This window comes from Tachypleus tridentatus, chromosome 13, assembly GCF_004210375.1.
Source record: "Tachypleus tridentatus isolate NWPU-2018 chromosome 13, ASM421037v1, whole genome shotgun sequence".
In the NCBI taxonomy this organism is placed as follows: domain Eukaryota; kingdom Metazoa; phylum Arthropoda; class Merostomata; order Xiphosura; family Limulidae; genus Tachypleus; species Tachypleus tridentatus.
Genome location: NC_134837.1, coordinates 42,069,669 through 42,086,032, shown reverse-complemented (window position 1 = coordinate 42,086,032; position 16,364 = coordinate 42,069,669). Strand labels below are relative to the sequence as shown.

General features: G+C 35.4%; 1 protein-coding gene across 2 annotated transcripts in view; it reads right to left on the bottom strand.

Annotated features, from left to right (window-relative positions):
• LOC143239339 (uncharacterized) overlaps positions 1-14,204 on the bottom strand; it is a 31,963-nt gene extending 17,759 nt beyond the window's left edge. For both annotated transcript variants that reach the window (XR_013021128.1, XR_013021129.1), the window contains exons 1-4: positions 13,957-14,204; positions 12,676-12,713; positions 10,833-10,916; positions 616-723 (exon numbers count right to left, since the gene is read on the bottom strand). The gene's annotated coding sequence lies outside the window, so the exon portion shown is untranslated. The remainder of the gene's footprint in view (positions 1-615; positions 724-10,832; positions 10,917-12,675; positions 12,714-13,956) is intronic.
• Between the last annotated feature and the right edge of the window lie 2,160 nt (positions 14,205-16,364).

Genomic DNA, 16,364 nt, shown 5'->3' with positions numbered 1-16,364 from the left:
CCTAGAATATTATTAAATTTTGTATGCATGAAGCCCGCATTATTTGTAGTAGATTTCAATTTCGCGAAAAGCTATACGAGGGCTATCTGCACTAGCCTTCCCTAATTTAGCATTGAAAGACTAGAAGGAAGGCACGAAGTTATCGCTACCCACTGTCAACTCTTGGGCTACTCTTTTATCAACGAATAGTGGAATTGACCGTCACATTATAACGCCTCCACGACTGAAAAAGCGAACATGTTTGGTGTGATGAGGATTTGAATCCGCGACTCTCAGATTAGGAGTCGAGCGCCTTAACCACCTGGCCATGTCGGACCTCTTTATAGTAGATGTCTTTGACTTGTCGAAGATAAATCTCAATAAAATAAAAGGACAGCACACAATCCACTTGTTTTAAATAATATATTAAAAAAAGTCAAACATATGTACACAAATTCCTTACATTAATTTTTTTACCACAATTTAATCTCGAGTTTTATTAAATAAATAAATAATTATATCTTTTTCATCAAAGTCCATAGAGGTGGGTCCAGTTACTTAGAACATCCTTTGCAAAAGCAAATTATTTTTATTTATTTCTGTTTTAACAATATAATCAAAGATAAATTCACTTACCTTATCCCATGGGCTACGAAAGTTCTATCCAGAGCTTCAAACAATTGTCTCTCTTTTTATCTTTCCTCAACAGTCCACAAAGGCTGATTCAATAACTTTAGAATCCAACTGAAAAGATGAATTAATATTTTAGCTATCTACTTTCATAATAAAAATTAAGTTTAGAAACCACCTATTACGTATAAACAAGTAAAACACTCTGAAAAACAACTTCTTAATTTCACTTTCACTAACCTGTATTCATTACCAGAGTTGTATCCAAAGCTATAAATAATTGTCACTCTTTTTTGGGCCCGGCATGGCCAAGTGTGTTAAGGCGTGCGACTCGTAATCTGAGGGTCGCTGGTTCGTATCTCCGTCGCGCCAAACATGCTCGCCCTTTCAGCTGTGGTGGCGTTATAATGTGACGGTCAATCCCACTATTCGTTAGTAAAAGAGTAGCCAAAAAGTTGGTGGTGGGTGGTGATGACTAGCTGCCTTCCCTCTAGTCTTACATGGCTAAATTAGGGACGGCTAGCACAGATAGCCCTCGAGTAGCTTTGTGCGAAATTCAAAACAAACAAACACTCTTTTTGTTTCTTAAAAAGTCCACAAAGGCTGATTCAGTTACTTTAAAACCAATTGATAAGGCAAAGTATGTTTTCCGTTTCTGTTTTATTATAATAAAGGGGTGAAAATAACTTTAAAAAATCGACTAATAAGATAAGTCACTCACACGATCTATATCTGCACACCTATTTCTTTCACTTGGCATGGCCAGGTGTCTAAGGCAATCGACTAGTAATCTGACAGTCGCGAAATCGAATCCCCGTCGCACGAAACATTTTCGCCTTTTCAGTCATGGAGGTGTTATAATATAAGGTCAATCTCACTATTCGTTGGTTAAAGAGTAGCTCAAGAATTGGCGGTAGTTGGTGCTGCCTTCCCTCTAGTCTTACACTGCTAAATTACGGACGGCTAGCACAGATAGCTCTCGTGTAGCTTTGCTAGAAATTCTAAACAAACAAACACTTAACTTACTTATTACCTAATTTCTTATTGAAGTTCTTATTCTATGTCCTTTAATTCTTTCTTCCCGTAGCGGATTAATTGTGAAATTACCTTTCAAGTACCTGTTATGACAGTCTGATTTCCCAAAATATAAGGTTATTTTTCACTTTACGATCGCTCATTCATTAATGCGTGTGTTTCTTCATAACACTCACTCGCGTCTACTCTTTTTACTCGAACCAATGCAAAAGAATTGCTTAGTCCCGCTAGAAAGTGTGTTATTAAATGATTAAATGTAGAAGAAGAATTACTAAAATATTATTTAAGTTCGGTAAATATATTGGGAAAGGTCGTATAAATTTTGAGTGGTTCAATCACAAGTTTCTCTGGAATTGTTATCCGTTACTTACTGTGATACGTATGGCTTAATATTAAAAAAAGGGATCTAAATTGTTTCAGGTCATTTCAAGACTTTGTGTATTTCTATTTCAAATCATACAACAAAAAGATAAGGTGAAAACAAAATGTCGATTAATGCGATTCGTTTCTTGATGCAGAACGCGAAATACAACAGAAAGCTCTTCCAGGGTCACTTGTATTAAACGTTGACTAGTCAAATTCTGGATCCAGTACAAAACAGAGATAATAAGAGCTCAACCTGTAATGAAAGTTAAGATAATGCTATAATTAGAAATACATAATTCAGGAAGCATAAATTATAGAAGTAATTATTAGAGAAATAAGACTTAACTCCGTTAAGACAGTTAACTTCAAGTGACGTAAGCAGCTACAGTAGTTCTTCCCCTCATTAACTCAGACGAGGATTATTGGAGTGCCACTTTGGGCAGTCCTCCTCTGATTATAAGTTTCACTAGTAAGTGAGATTGCTCTTCAGATTTGTGTGTATTATGAATGACGGAAGTTGTTTGGAAAAGAAATACTGGGCTTGAGTTGTTTGTTTTTATCAGAGTACATTAAGAGCTGTTATAAGAAATGTACATTGAAGTAAAGACTGAGCTAAGACACACTCTGTGGTTTGTAGTAAGAATCATTTGAGTAGTACGCGTAATGCCTGCTCAACTGTTCTTAAAAATATATGTTGAGGCACAAGTGTTATAAATGAATAAAATTGTTGACAGGGCCAGAATAGCTCAGGTTGAGAGAGCATTAGAATGAAAATCTAAAGGTTACTTGGGTTGCTTGAGTTGGCCGGTGTACATCCTGGAGTGTGTGTCCAGCTGGTGATGAATCCTCTCTGCATTGACTCTTCCGGTCAAGAGGAGGTCGAGTGTATTTCTGGTAATGTTGTAGGTGATCGGATGATTCCTGTGACATCTGTCCGGGCCTTTGTTGTTGCTGTCATTAGAGATGCCAAATTTGGTCCTGAGGCTGAGAATTCTATCTCCCTCTTCTGAGTGCATATTAGACTCTCTGATGCTCTGGCATGCTGATTGCTGGCACAAGAGTGTTATATCTTGATGATAGAGTGATATCTGGTCTGTTAGTTCTGCTGCTGCTGCAAGTTGGCCAGCCTTCTCATTGTGCTTGACACCAGCGTTGCCTGGGACATACATAAAGGTGGGAGATTTATCATGGAGATAAGGTGCAGCCTCTCTCCACCCATCAGGTAGCCAACAACTCTGGATTCTCTGCAACACAGAGATTCGATGGCAAACACAACTGTGGTGACATTAGGTGATTCTCGGGAGAAACTAAACAAGAGCTTGCTTGACAGCCTCAAGTTCTATCCTGGTGCTACCTTTGGAAAGAGAAATTATAGAAGTGATTATTAAACATATTAGACTGAACTCCGTTAAGACATTTAACTCGGAGTGACGTAGGCAGCTACAATAGTTTTCCCCTCATTAACTCAGACGGTCCTCCTGTGATTATGAGTTTCATCAAGGAATGAGATTCATCTTCAGATTTGGGTGTATATGAATGACGGAAGTTGCTTGCAAAAGAAATACTAGGTTTAAGTTTGTTTTTATCAGAGTACAGAGTACATTAAGAGCTATTATAAGAAATGTGCATTGAATTAAAGACCGAGCTAAGGTGACTCTTTGGTTTGTCGTAAGAATTCTCTGAGTAGTGCACGTAATGCAAGCTCAATTGTACTTCTAAATTGGCGTTGAGGCACAAGTATCATAAAAGAATAAAATTTTGATCGGGCAGAGATAACTCAGTTGGGAGGACGTTGAACTGACGATTTAAAGGTCTCTCGTTTGATGCTGGTTGTAAGACCAATCATTGTTTGTAAAACTCTTGTGTATAAACCATCATTTGTATTGACTGTTAACATAAATTATTTTTGTGTATATTTTGCTTTGTTAGTCGATGACATCCAAAGAAGTGAAAGAGATATTGAAGATTGGAGAACAAACTTTAGAAACAGCTAGGTGGCACTTTCGTCGATTGAAGTCTGAATTTCAGCTGAAACCTACAATACGATCTATACAGAATTACAGTAAGCGAACTTCAATGAAAGCGGTAAAGTACCATTATTCAAGCTGGTGAGACTTATCGCATTGACTCCAAGGCCAAGGCCTTTATATCTATTGCGAAAACAAACTTGGTGAACAAATAGCCAAGAACACAATAAATTATACTTGGTCTTAGCCAAAAGAGCGAGGGGGTAAGTCAACAACAGAACATAACACGTACATTTTCTAAGGAGGACGTCTAGGTCCCTCACGTCCATCATTTGCACTCACCAAAGAATTGTCAGTAGGACAATTATTCATAAGATCCTTGTTGGATCTAAAAAAAACTGTATGACACAAATCTATATAACATCATCTGAATACGTTTCTATCATTTGTTTTTGGCTAAATTTCTTAATCTGACCTCGAGTCACAGCACACGAGAAAAACACATCGGGATTCTCTTCAACAATAACAGCCATCCTTAGACGAAACAGTTATCAGCTCGCTAACCATTTTGTGTTTGGCAAGAACATTTTCTTCAGCCAAATCATTTCCCAAGAATAATGAAAACTCTTAATTGTCAGAGTAGGTCTTACTTCAACCATAACTGGTCCTCCCTAAACTAGGTCTGATGCTAAAAAATGTTATGAAAAGGAACATTAACAAAGTTACCCTCAATATCCTGAGCAATAGCAGACTCCTTAGTGGCAGAACTCGAATCTCAATGCAATATACCTTATAACAACAATGATTGAGTAGCCTCAGTGTCACGTAAAATACGTATGGGTGTGGGATTAGCAGTATCATTTGTCAAAGACACAGAACCAACAGACAAAAGGTCTAAATTCCTCACTGACTACATCAGCCTTATTAATCAGTGGCCAAATAAACAACATCAGGTGATCTAGTCAAAATACGTCCATATGTGGACACGAACGCACTGGATATTGCCTCATTTGTTTATTTTTCAAAGACCAACAATCGAGCATAACATAACCAGATTTTTTACAAAAATGGCAGAGAGGCATTGATTGTTTTGATGATTGTCTGTGATAATATTTCGAACTGGAGAAACTGAATTTTTATAAAGAATCCTGAACTTTAGTGGTCTACACAGATATAGGTTTTAATGAGAAGGCTGGAATTTTTTTGTGAAAAGTAGTCTTATGTGTTAAAGTGTAATTATTGGAAGAAGCAGGTGCTTCCTGTAGTGTTTTAACTTTCTTTCCATCCAAGTATGTTTTGAGGTCGTCACTTGTACAGAATTTAAAGCCTTCAATTAAACATAATTGCTTTAGATTGTTGAAAGTGTTGCCAACATATATAGAATTACACCATCAATCAAAATAAACTTCTTTTCGTGGGCGAATTCCATATGAGTTTGATTATCTTGCTTGTGATAACTTTGCTTGACGATAAGCCTCTGGTAGTAACTCAAAGAATAGTTGCTTTAACCTTATCATAATCAGTACAATTTTCTTCTGTGTTTTACCAGTTAAAACACTGTGCAATAATAACGACTATTTTTTGGTTGGCCATTCCATGATTTGAGCAATTTTCTAAAAATGTTGGAAAATGTTTATCAATTCAATTTTTATTAAACGGTGGCACTTTAATATATCAATTGAGTTCAAATCGTCATTTTTGCCTTGGTCGATCAGAGTTGAGCCTAATTTCCATTTCTATCTATCTAATTTTTTCTCGGGTTTGGTACAGACTTGTTCGGTTTCGAGACTTTAACTTTCTCTTTCCGCTTCGATACGGGCTTGGTCAAGCTCGATTTGTTTGAATTTTAGTTCGTATTTATAACTTATCTTTATCTCTCAACTCTGATTGGCTAGTGGAAACACTAGAGTATTCCCGTAATGCTTCCTCAGAAAACAAATTATCATCGACTAGATTTGAACTTTAAACTATTTAGTTCATTTTCTCTCATTGATTTCTTCACTTCAAATTCTACGATTTTGGCAATTTCAAGCAATTCACTTTTGAGTGTTTTTTTTCTTATAGCAAAACCACATCGAGATATCTGCTGTGTTCGCCGAGGGAAATCGAACCCCTGATTTTAACGTTGTAAATCCAAAGACTTACCGCTGGAGGGGCGATTATATTTTGTTATATTCTTCTAGTTGTTCAAGGAGGATGATGTTTGTTTGTTTGTTTGTTTGAAATTAAGCACAAAACTACACAATGGGTTATATGTGCTCTGCCTACCCCGAGTATCGAAACCCAGTTTCTAGGACTAGGATTCCGCAGACATACCGCTGTGCCACTGGGGAGCTCGAGGGAAGGTAATTCAAGAAAACCTTGATAACCAGACATGATCAAATATTATTGGCACTGGTCAATATTGACCAAAATATGGACTTTCAGTGAATGAAAATATCTCACTAAATGACAAGACAACTTATTGGTAATACATTATAATCAAATCTTATTCCTACAAAGTTGTTATTCAGAACGCGATAATTATTTCTGACTTCTAAACTTCCTCAGCCAGCTCAGCGGTCCCCCAATGACACAGCAGAATGTCTTCGGATTTACAATGCAAGAAACCGGATTTCGATACCCCTGGTGAGCAGAGCACAGATAGCTTAATTATAAACAACATCTCAGTAATACTGCTTCTCCCGAATAACGTATTTTATCTCACAAAAGTGATGACAGCGTTTTACGAAGACTACAGGTGCAGTAGTTTTTTGTTCATCGTACAATATCTGTGTTCAGGAGTCATACGTATACAACCAACATGTACGATTACAAATTATACTATCTCCTGCAATCCCCTGTAACTGTTATCGGTATTCAACAAGAACTAGCTGTTATTTCGTGGATACTCCAGTACCGGGACCTATACTAAAACACACTTAAAGGACTTTTTAACTTCACTTGAAGTTCATCCAAACTTTAGTAAACTTTAATAATAATGTGGCGATCATGACCACGTGTTGTTTATAGTACAACATAAAGCCAACAAAACGTATTAACAGGATGTAATGTCAGTGCAAATAAATATACTAATAAACATTAGAGTGAAAGTATGATAAAAATATCGAAACTATACACTGCCGTGATAACTCCGTTAGGATAGCATTATATTGAAAGTCTAAAAGTCCATGGTTCGATCACAGGTCTTAGAGAATGGAGAAACATTTTTTTTTTGTAACATAATACACAGGAATAAATAAATTGTAATCCTTTCATTTTCTGATAGTCGTTTCCAAAAGATCATGAGATTTCTTCTTCTTCATTCATACACAAATTTAATTAGATGAAAATATATTATTTTACGGTATGTATTTGTTGTAAAACATATAATACGATGTTATATGTCCTCAGTATCAATTACATTGAGAACTGGTTGTGAAACGTCGCATTCTTCAAAATATGATTTGCTTAAAGTTGAAAATGTTATTATTCAAAAGAAAATGTTATGATTACAAATATTTAAGTTAAAGACTAAAAAAATGTTTATTAGAATACAAACCTATTAAACCTCAATTGTATCCATTTACAAGTCGAATCAAAATATTTTCAATTTATAATAAAAGTATTTTGCAGCTGAAATGTAAGGCCCAGCATGGCCAGGTGATTAGGGGGCTCGGTTCGTAATCTGAGGGTCGAAGGTCCGAATCCCAGTAACACCAAACATGCTTGCCATTCCAGCCTTGGGGGCGTCATAATGTGACGGTCAATCCCACTATTAGTTGGTAAAAAAGTAGCCCAAGAGTTGGCGGTGGGTGGTGATGACTAGTTGCCTTCCCTCTAGTCTGACACTGCTAAATTAGGGACGGCTAGCGCAGATAGCCCTCGTGTAGCTTTGCGTGAAATTCAAAAAAATAAACAAAAACAAGCTTAAATGTGATGCAAATACAATTATATTTATAATAATAATAACTTAAAAGGGGTCTTAGAAACAGTTAATGCAACGACGGCAAATGTTTTCCATTCTAGATAGTTCAACTGAGAAAATGATAGACTGAACATCTGTAGGTCTCGTATCTCAATGAGATTGTTATATTGCATTTCTTATATTTATAGTTAAACTGAAGTTCAAGATTACGAATCTTAAATGTCTGTCTCTCCAGTTTTAAGAGATTTTGGTTTCAAAGTACATTTTTTCACAACGTTACTTAAATGAAAGAGGTCTGTTGAAATATATGCGAAATTCTACTTAAGAAGAAAAAATTAAATAAGTAGAATAATTGTTCTTAATTGGAAAGATTTAAGTTAAATATTTAAAAAAATATATTAGACTAACAAGTTCTAAATATTCAGATGATAGAACTTAAAGATCCGATATAACCAAACCGACCACGACCCAGTGTTTAATACACAGGAATTGTGAACTTGAGGTTTGAATCCAATGTACTACTAAAAAAAATTAAAGAAACATGCTCGAACTTTGGGGACATAAGTGAATTAATTATAATTCTTGTTATCTGAAGTTAAGCACAAAGCTACAGAATGGGCTATCTGTACTCTGCCCTCCACGGGTAAAGAAACCTGGATTCTAGCAATGTAAGTTCGCAGAAATATAACGCTCTGCCATTCGAAACCGTCGTTCAGATCCTATTATTCTGTTTGACATAGTACCCAAAAATCGGCTGTTGTTAGTGTTAGCTAACTGCTTTCCTTGCCTCTGGTCTCCCCTCGGTGAGCTCAGCACATAGTCCGATGTGACTTCGCTTTAAGAAAACACACACTCTCCGTCTGGTTTATCACTTCAAAATTAAGAACAGCTAACCCACATGGCTCTCGAGTAGCTTTGCATGAATTTCAACAAAGCAAGCAAATCGATTTAAAAGCGATCTTTGTTCTCATATTGTTATGTATTATTATTATTTCCTGACGAAGATGTTGGTAAAAGTTCGCTCTTCTGCTGTTGGTTTGTCGTTGATAAGAAATGGCGTTTCATGATAAATATCTTTTGGATAATTTTGTGTGTTGGTACGGAAATTGAACGATAATTGTTGTTTATCGTTCTTAACAGTTATCTGTACCTAATTCTAAATAGTACTGAAATTACTTTGTGATTTGCAACTGAAACATGCTTGAGTTTAACCCCTCTTGTGATAAGAGATAAATTCACGGAATTACGATGTTAAAATCCAGCGTTCGATTGCCCACGGTAGACAGAACGCAGGTAGTCCATCGTGCACGTAGCTTTGCGTTTCAAATAAAGCAACTTAGAATATTGTATGTAATAGTGAAAACACTTTAAAAAATATTAACTTTAGAAGGGACTTATAAATATTTCATTTAAGGCCAAAACAAAATTGCTGGCGATATTTTATTTATTTACTTGAAAAATCTAGAAATCGTCATTGTTCAGTATTATTCCAGACAACGTTTTAATAATTTTATTCGCATTTCTAATTTAGAGAAACAAACAGACAATATCCTTATAAAATTTCTCGATGACGAGAAACCCACTTGAAATAAAAATGTATCTCAGAACGGCTAAAGATGAACCAGGAAGGTCGAAACGTTGTTCTCTGCTTTATTAGTAAAAGTGTTAATTCCAACCGTTCTGAGATACATATTTATAAAATTTAATGAGATATAAATATTGTAAGGTACTCGTAAGAAAAGGGAGAAATATATAACAGAACACTCTCTATTGTACTCATAGTGTTATTAGTGATTCTTTTTTGTTAAGTGCAAAGTTACAATAGATTATCCTTGCTCTAGCCGCCGTGGATATCCAAATCTGATTATTAACAATATAAGCTCTCAGACTTACCGTTTAGCCACCAGAGGGCTGGATGTGATTCAGTCGGTTTGGTTTGTTGTGAACTTCACGTAAAGTTACGCATGAATTAAAAATGGCATGAAAAGGGTGTGCTAATTAAAACTGTAGACAATGAACAGAATGTAACATACTGTAAGTAATGAAAGCACGTAACAAGGATCATTACCTAATTTCAACAGGAGCACAAACAAAACAACAATTCCTGAGAGGTAGGAAGAGGTCAACGCTGAACCTGACCCTTGTTCTTAAACATGGATCGAATCCCGATGATTAAGAAAGAAGTACAAAGCTACAAGAGGTCTATCTGCAGTGATAGATTAGAAAGAAGGCAACTAGCCATTACCACGCAACGTCTATTTTTGGGTTACTTTTTACCAAAAAATAGTGGCAGTAGTAGTTACATTATAAATCCCTCACGGTTGATATGGCAAACATGTTCGGGGTAACAGGGATTCGAACCCGCGACCCGCAGAGTGGGATTCGAGTTTTCTAATCACCGGGCCTCGTAAAGCGGAATTCATTCGGAAAGTTGTTCGTGAGAGTGGTCGAAGACGAACAGTCATTTCTAGACGCCGAGGTACAACGTTGAAATACTCGTGAGAGAAACCAGTACTTTTAAATGGTTTTCATACCGTAAAGTACGAGCAGGTCTATAATTTCAGCAAAACATAACTACAAGTTGCTCCACACCTTTTACAAAAGGAAAAATTCGCTCTTCGCCTCATTTTTTCATTTCAAAACAGCCTCACATAAATATTTTGTTTGCTTTGAATTTCACGAAAAGCTACACGAGGTCTGTAAGCGCTAGCTGTCCCTAATTTTGGAGTGTAAGACTAGAGGTAAGGCAGTAAGTCATCACCACGAGTTACTTACTCTTTTATCAACGAATCGTGGGCTGAAAAGGCAAACCTGTTTGGTGTGACGGGGATTCAAACTCGGGACCCTCACATTAGGAATCGAGTATCTTAACCACCTGACCATACCGTGCAATGTTTTGCGTTCTTAAATAGTGTTTGTTAAAACGTTAATGTTGAAGAAGTACATACATGTTGCGTCCATTAATGGAACAGCAAGAAATCCGGGGTTCCATTTCTCTCGGTTGACACAGCAGATAGCCTGATGTGGTTATGCTATAGAAACACACATATATAAGTTATGACGTATAAAACAGCATAATTCAATAAATCTAAATATAATTAACACATTAAAAACTAGAACATTCGAAATTTTCACTGTACCTGAGAACTGTACATAGCTGAAACAGACAGCTCAGGTGCTGAAGTACAAAGACTACTGCACTTCAACCAGGTGGTTAGGGTGTTCGACTCGCAACCTGAGGTTCCCGGGTTCGAATCCCTGTCTCATCAAACATTCTCGCCCTTTCAGCCAAGGTCAATCCCCCAATTTGTTGGTAAAAGAATAGCCCAAGAATTAGCGATAGGTGGTAATGACTAGCTGCCTTCCCTCTAGTTTTGCACTGCTAAATTAGGGACAGCTAGCACGGATAGAATTCATGCAGCTTTGCGTGAATTCAAAACTAACCAATAGCCCTCGTCGAACTCTGCGTGAAATTCAAAACTATCCGATCACTGCACTAATTTGAAAAACCTTCACTGTCGTTGATGAAGTCTTCCTGGCGTTATTTAGTATAGGTCTTAAATACAATACTCAGTTTATCATGCTTATTGTTTTTTTTTTGTATGATTAGAACTAAGCACAATGGGTTATTTCTGCTCTGCCCACCATAGGTATCGAAACCCGATTTTTAGCGGTGTGAGACAGACATGTCGCTGTGCCACTGGGGACCATGGTTATTGGATTTATTATCCAAATTCAAGTAGTAAATTTAGCTTAAGAATGAGGTGGTATCAATGTGTTTTAAACATTCGCGTTCGCTCTCTCTCTCTCTCTCTCTATATATATATATATATTACACACACATACTTAAATTCCCAAGTAATTACATGGAAAGGATTTTCCATTATATCATTTCTTATATTATTTACATATGAATATTAATCCCTTCGATGGCTCGGCGATAACTTCATCTTGTATCCGTGTTTCAGTAAGATCTGCGTGGTTAACTTGTAAGTGTGCACTTGTGAATACAGGCGCACATGGTTCGCGCCTCTTTCCCTCAAAAACACGCTTCTCTCTGAGGCCGTGGGTGAGATACAACAGTAATACTTTAATAATACTATTTTGTCATACAAGGGCATCCTAAAAGTTGGCGAGAGGTATTGTTGGCTTGCTACCCTACCCCTATTCTGTCAATTCAAAGTTAGGAATGTCCATGTGCAGATAACCCTTGTTTGGTTTTGCACAACATTCAGAATAAACAAACAATTATTTTTCATTCACAGTTTCCCAACAACTGTTAAAAAACAACAACAAACGTAATTTTATGTATTTGTTTAATCACAATATTAGAATTACGAAAGATATATGTTGATATTGTTCCCTAAGTGATGTTACCGTTTTTGCATAAATTTCTTGATGTTATATTTGGTGAGGGCAATGTTTTCGTTTTTTACTGTATAAACATAGAATGTTTATAAAATCGCCCCCCCCCCGTTTATGACATTGCTTTCGGTTTTGCTTCGAGTTAAGCCCAAAATGTTTTGACGTCATAAGCAGCCACGTGCTGTTATTCTTATTCTAACATTTCTAAGCTGCTATCTATGAGATCATTCAAATTTTGTGTTCATTTTCCCACAATAAAAAGCATCATGTTTGTAATAAATTGGCGTTTTCCTGGTGCGAGTAAAAATATTCTGAATAAAGTAACGAAAAATTTGAAAAAGTTTTATGCAGGCAATGGTTCTTGGTGTTGGTTCACACGTTTGCCATTAAAGGCAAAGTTACACAACAAGTCACATATGTACTCACCACGAGTATGGAAACCTGGTTTTCAGCGTTTCAAGTCACTGTGGGCCAAAAAAAAAAAAAAAAAGACCTTAATTAATCAGAGAAAAAGTGAAAACTCTTTATAAAATGAGGTCAGAACTAGCCTATTAGAAATGGAAAGAAGTATGAGAGTTGGACTGATTAAATATTGTTTTTACTCTTCTTAAATTTTGATCAGCGGCACAGTTTCAATATTACTTTATAGAATTTGTGTGTGTGTACTGAGGAGGGGGGAGGTGATTTTGCACGATTTCCTTGTGTTTCTAATTGTTTATTAAAATTTCCAAAAAATATGCTAGCTAATACAACAATCAAACGTACGTAGATGTCTCGGAAACATCAGTGTATACCTACTGTTGGTATTAAATGCACTCATTTCAAACATTAATTTTTAGGTACGGCCATAGGCGTACAGAGGATTTTCGAGGGGAGAGAGCTGACTACTTTTTTTTTACCTTAATGAGATTATTAGTAACACACTTCTGCTACCAGTTTTTCCCGAATGAAGGTAAAGGTTACCTGAATCACCATATTTTCTGCTTCTAATTTTGCCAGAATTAAAACTGAAAATTTACCCTAATGGCCGTATGTACTGCAAGCCAAGAAGCTGCCCCCACCCCCGCCTGGTACATCTAAGGGTATGGCAATATACTCAGCTCATTTATGTATAAAAAGGTCATTGGCGGAATCAAATGTTTAGTTATCTTTGTTTGGTTCATTACAGGAATAAAGTATTAAGAAGTCTTACAGAAATTCATAAGTTCATGTACAATTATAGTTTCAGAATATTATGGTTATATCAAAAAGTTCCTGTAAAAATCTTTTTGAGTCTTGAAAGCACAATAAAATTAATTCATGCAGTGGACATATATGTTTGTATTTCGAAACAAATATTGCCTATTTGATTTATAATTATGACGATGGTTTTATTAGAAAGCTTACTTAGAATAATAAAACAACTAGACTAAAATCACTGTCATAAGGTTTCGGTTCTTGACGTTTTTTCTCGTGTCATTCAGACAGATTAAAATTTCTTTCGTTCCTCATGCATCAGGTTGCAATTGGTCATATGAATAACCATTCTTCTTTATATTCTCATAAAGAAAACAAATTCGATGATCACGATCTTAAATGAAATTAACTTGAAATGGATAAATTAAAATAACGTATTAAAGGAAATATATGAATAATGTCTTTAAAATACAAGTTTATCTCATCGAATATCAAGCCAAAATGCTTTTGGACTGCAGCATATACACGTACCTTGTTGGCGTCAACTAGATCCTGCGCACAGACATACCTGTACAAAACAGACCGATCACTCAGTGCGGTATCAGACGTGCATTTGACTGATCGAGTAGATTTTCCTGGTATGAATTGTTTATTGACTAAACAGTGGGTTGGCCATACGTCCCAGATTTCTGGGTACAATCCCCATAAAAGATATTCCCTAAAGTGGTCCTGGTTCGAAAAAAATCTTCCAAGAAATACTCTTATATTTCATTTCTTATATGGAGTTTGCAGCAGAAATATATTAAAAATAAATGCACAGCATGTTTCATTATGATGTTTATTAGCTTTGATACAGACGTGTGACAACACTGATGCAATCGCGATAGTTATGACCTTGAATATGTCATAGAATATTTTCATTTTATTTCTATTTTGAGAACATGATGGCGTACAAACATGGAATACGATACTTTTTGGTATTTCAATTAATTGCTAACAAACGAAAATGGCATTTTCAAAAAAGTTTAAATGCAGCTTGCATCTAGTATTAGGGCGATTATAGATAGAAATCTGCGTACAAGTTCCTTCCCTGGATTTGACTTACAAATATAGTCACCTTACTAAACAGAGTTTATAACTTTAATAATTCAAGTTGAGAAAAGAGTAACATATAGAGAAAACATAACGTACTTTACAAAACGACTGTAAAGACTTACCAAAAGGGGAGGGATTGACGTTAGTTTTCTGGAAATACTTTTTTTATTTTGAATGCTCTTGAAAAACTGAAAGTTTTTACAACTGAAATGTTTAGCTAGCAGCCTCTTTTAAAAGGATGAACCATATTAAACTTTCACTCAGTTTCTCTTGTAACGCATACTATTTTCAACTATATAAATAAAATAATTCAATACTTGTCTCATACTTTAAATATTGTTAAGAATATTTGGTTAAAAGGCAATCATTGTTATATCTATGAGTCTAAAAGTGCATTCCTAACGGAAATTTCAGATGCGTGAAATTATGCTTCATAGAAAATCTGGATGCGAAAAAAAAAGTCCAGGACTAGTACGGATAACTGTGAATGGCAAGCAAATTGTCACTGGTGAGGGAAAAACATGCATTTAGAAAATAACAACTACACATTCTATATATATATGTGAACACGGATCATCAGTGGTTTTCCGTCATAAACATTTTATTCGTTTCCGGTGAAAACCTAACCTAAGCCTGGCTATTACTAATATTAGCGATATTACAGATAATCTGATGTGTCATAATCAGTTTCAATTTGGTAATAGTATGAATGAAGAATTACTCATGTGTCAAGTGTGACTGTCACGTTATTAGATTCTTCATGTGTTTCATTCCTCACGTTGTCTAAAACCTCGACATCGTGCAAGGTGGATTCAGTAAACATACCACTGAAACACTGTACTGAACGATAAACGTTTTGTAAGAAATAGTGAAGTTTATATGAAGGTATTTCTTAGATATGATTTACCATTCATTCGTTAAATGCAAATTCAAAAGCTGACGTACATGTGCTTTACAAAATATACACATATTCCATTCACTCTGTTATGATGAATTTATTTGCCAATTTTAAATAAGCACGACTGTCTTAAAACTAAAAGCTTCTTACTTTCTATTGTTTTACAAATGTTCTTAAAACTAGTCAGTATATTGCTGACGTTATCTCGTAGTTTGTCTTTTTGAAAATCAGCTTGTCTTTCGATCAGCAAGTAGGAAACGACGGTATAGATTCTTACACATAATTTCATATATAAATAACCATTATATCTGAAAACGATTATCTGATGTAATGGGATAGATGTTTATGATCTGCACTTTTGGAAGGTTTGTAGCCTAAGTTACAAAGAAACATTCCATATTATTTATGTAATTCTGATTTTAATATGTTTGTTTGTCTTATTTATTCAATTGACTTACGTGTGCTTTTAAAAACTTTAGTTTACTCTATGCAGTATGTTCTACTTACAAATTTTATCACGACTTTAGTTGACAAATAATTCATGATATGCCAAACACGCTCATTTTGTTCATATAAATTTTTCTGAGTTCTGAAACTTATGAACTTAAACTCAGTAAAGGTGTTTATTTTCGTATAAATGTTGACTGGAAGAAGTTTGTAAGTTGCATAACCAGAAATATGTTTTTTTTTTGTTATGTTTTCTCACTCTGCGTGTGTGTGTGTATAAACTGATGTTTTTTGGAGCATCATTTTTATGGAAAGGTTTGTTACTTATGCAGTAATTATTTTCACACTGAAGAAGGACTATATTTTAGAACAACGTTTATGATGATAAGGACAACATAAAGAATTATAAATACAAATGTTATAATCCGTTAAAATATTACTTTTCTTATACTGATTGTATGACGTACTTTATTGGCAATCTTCAAACATTAATATGTAT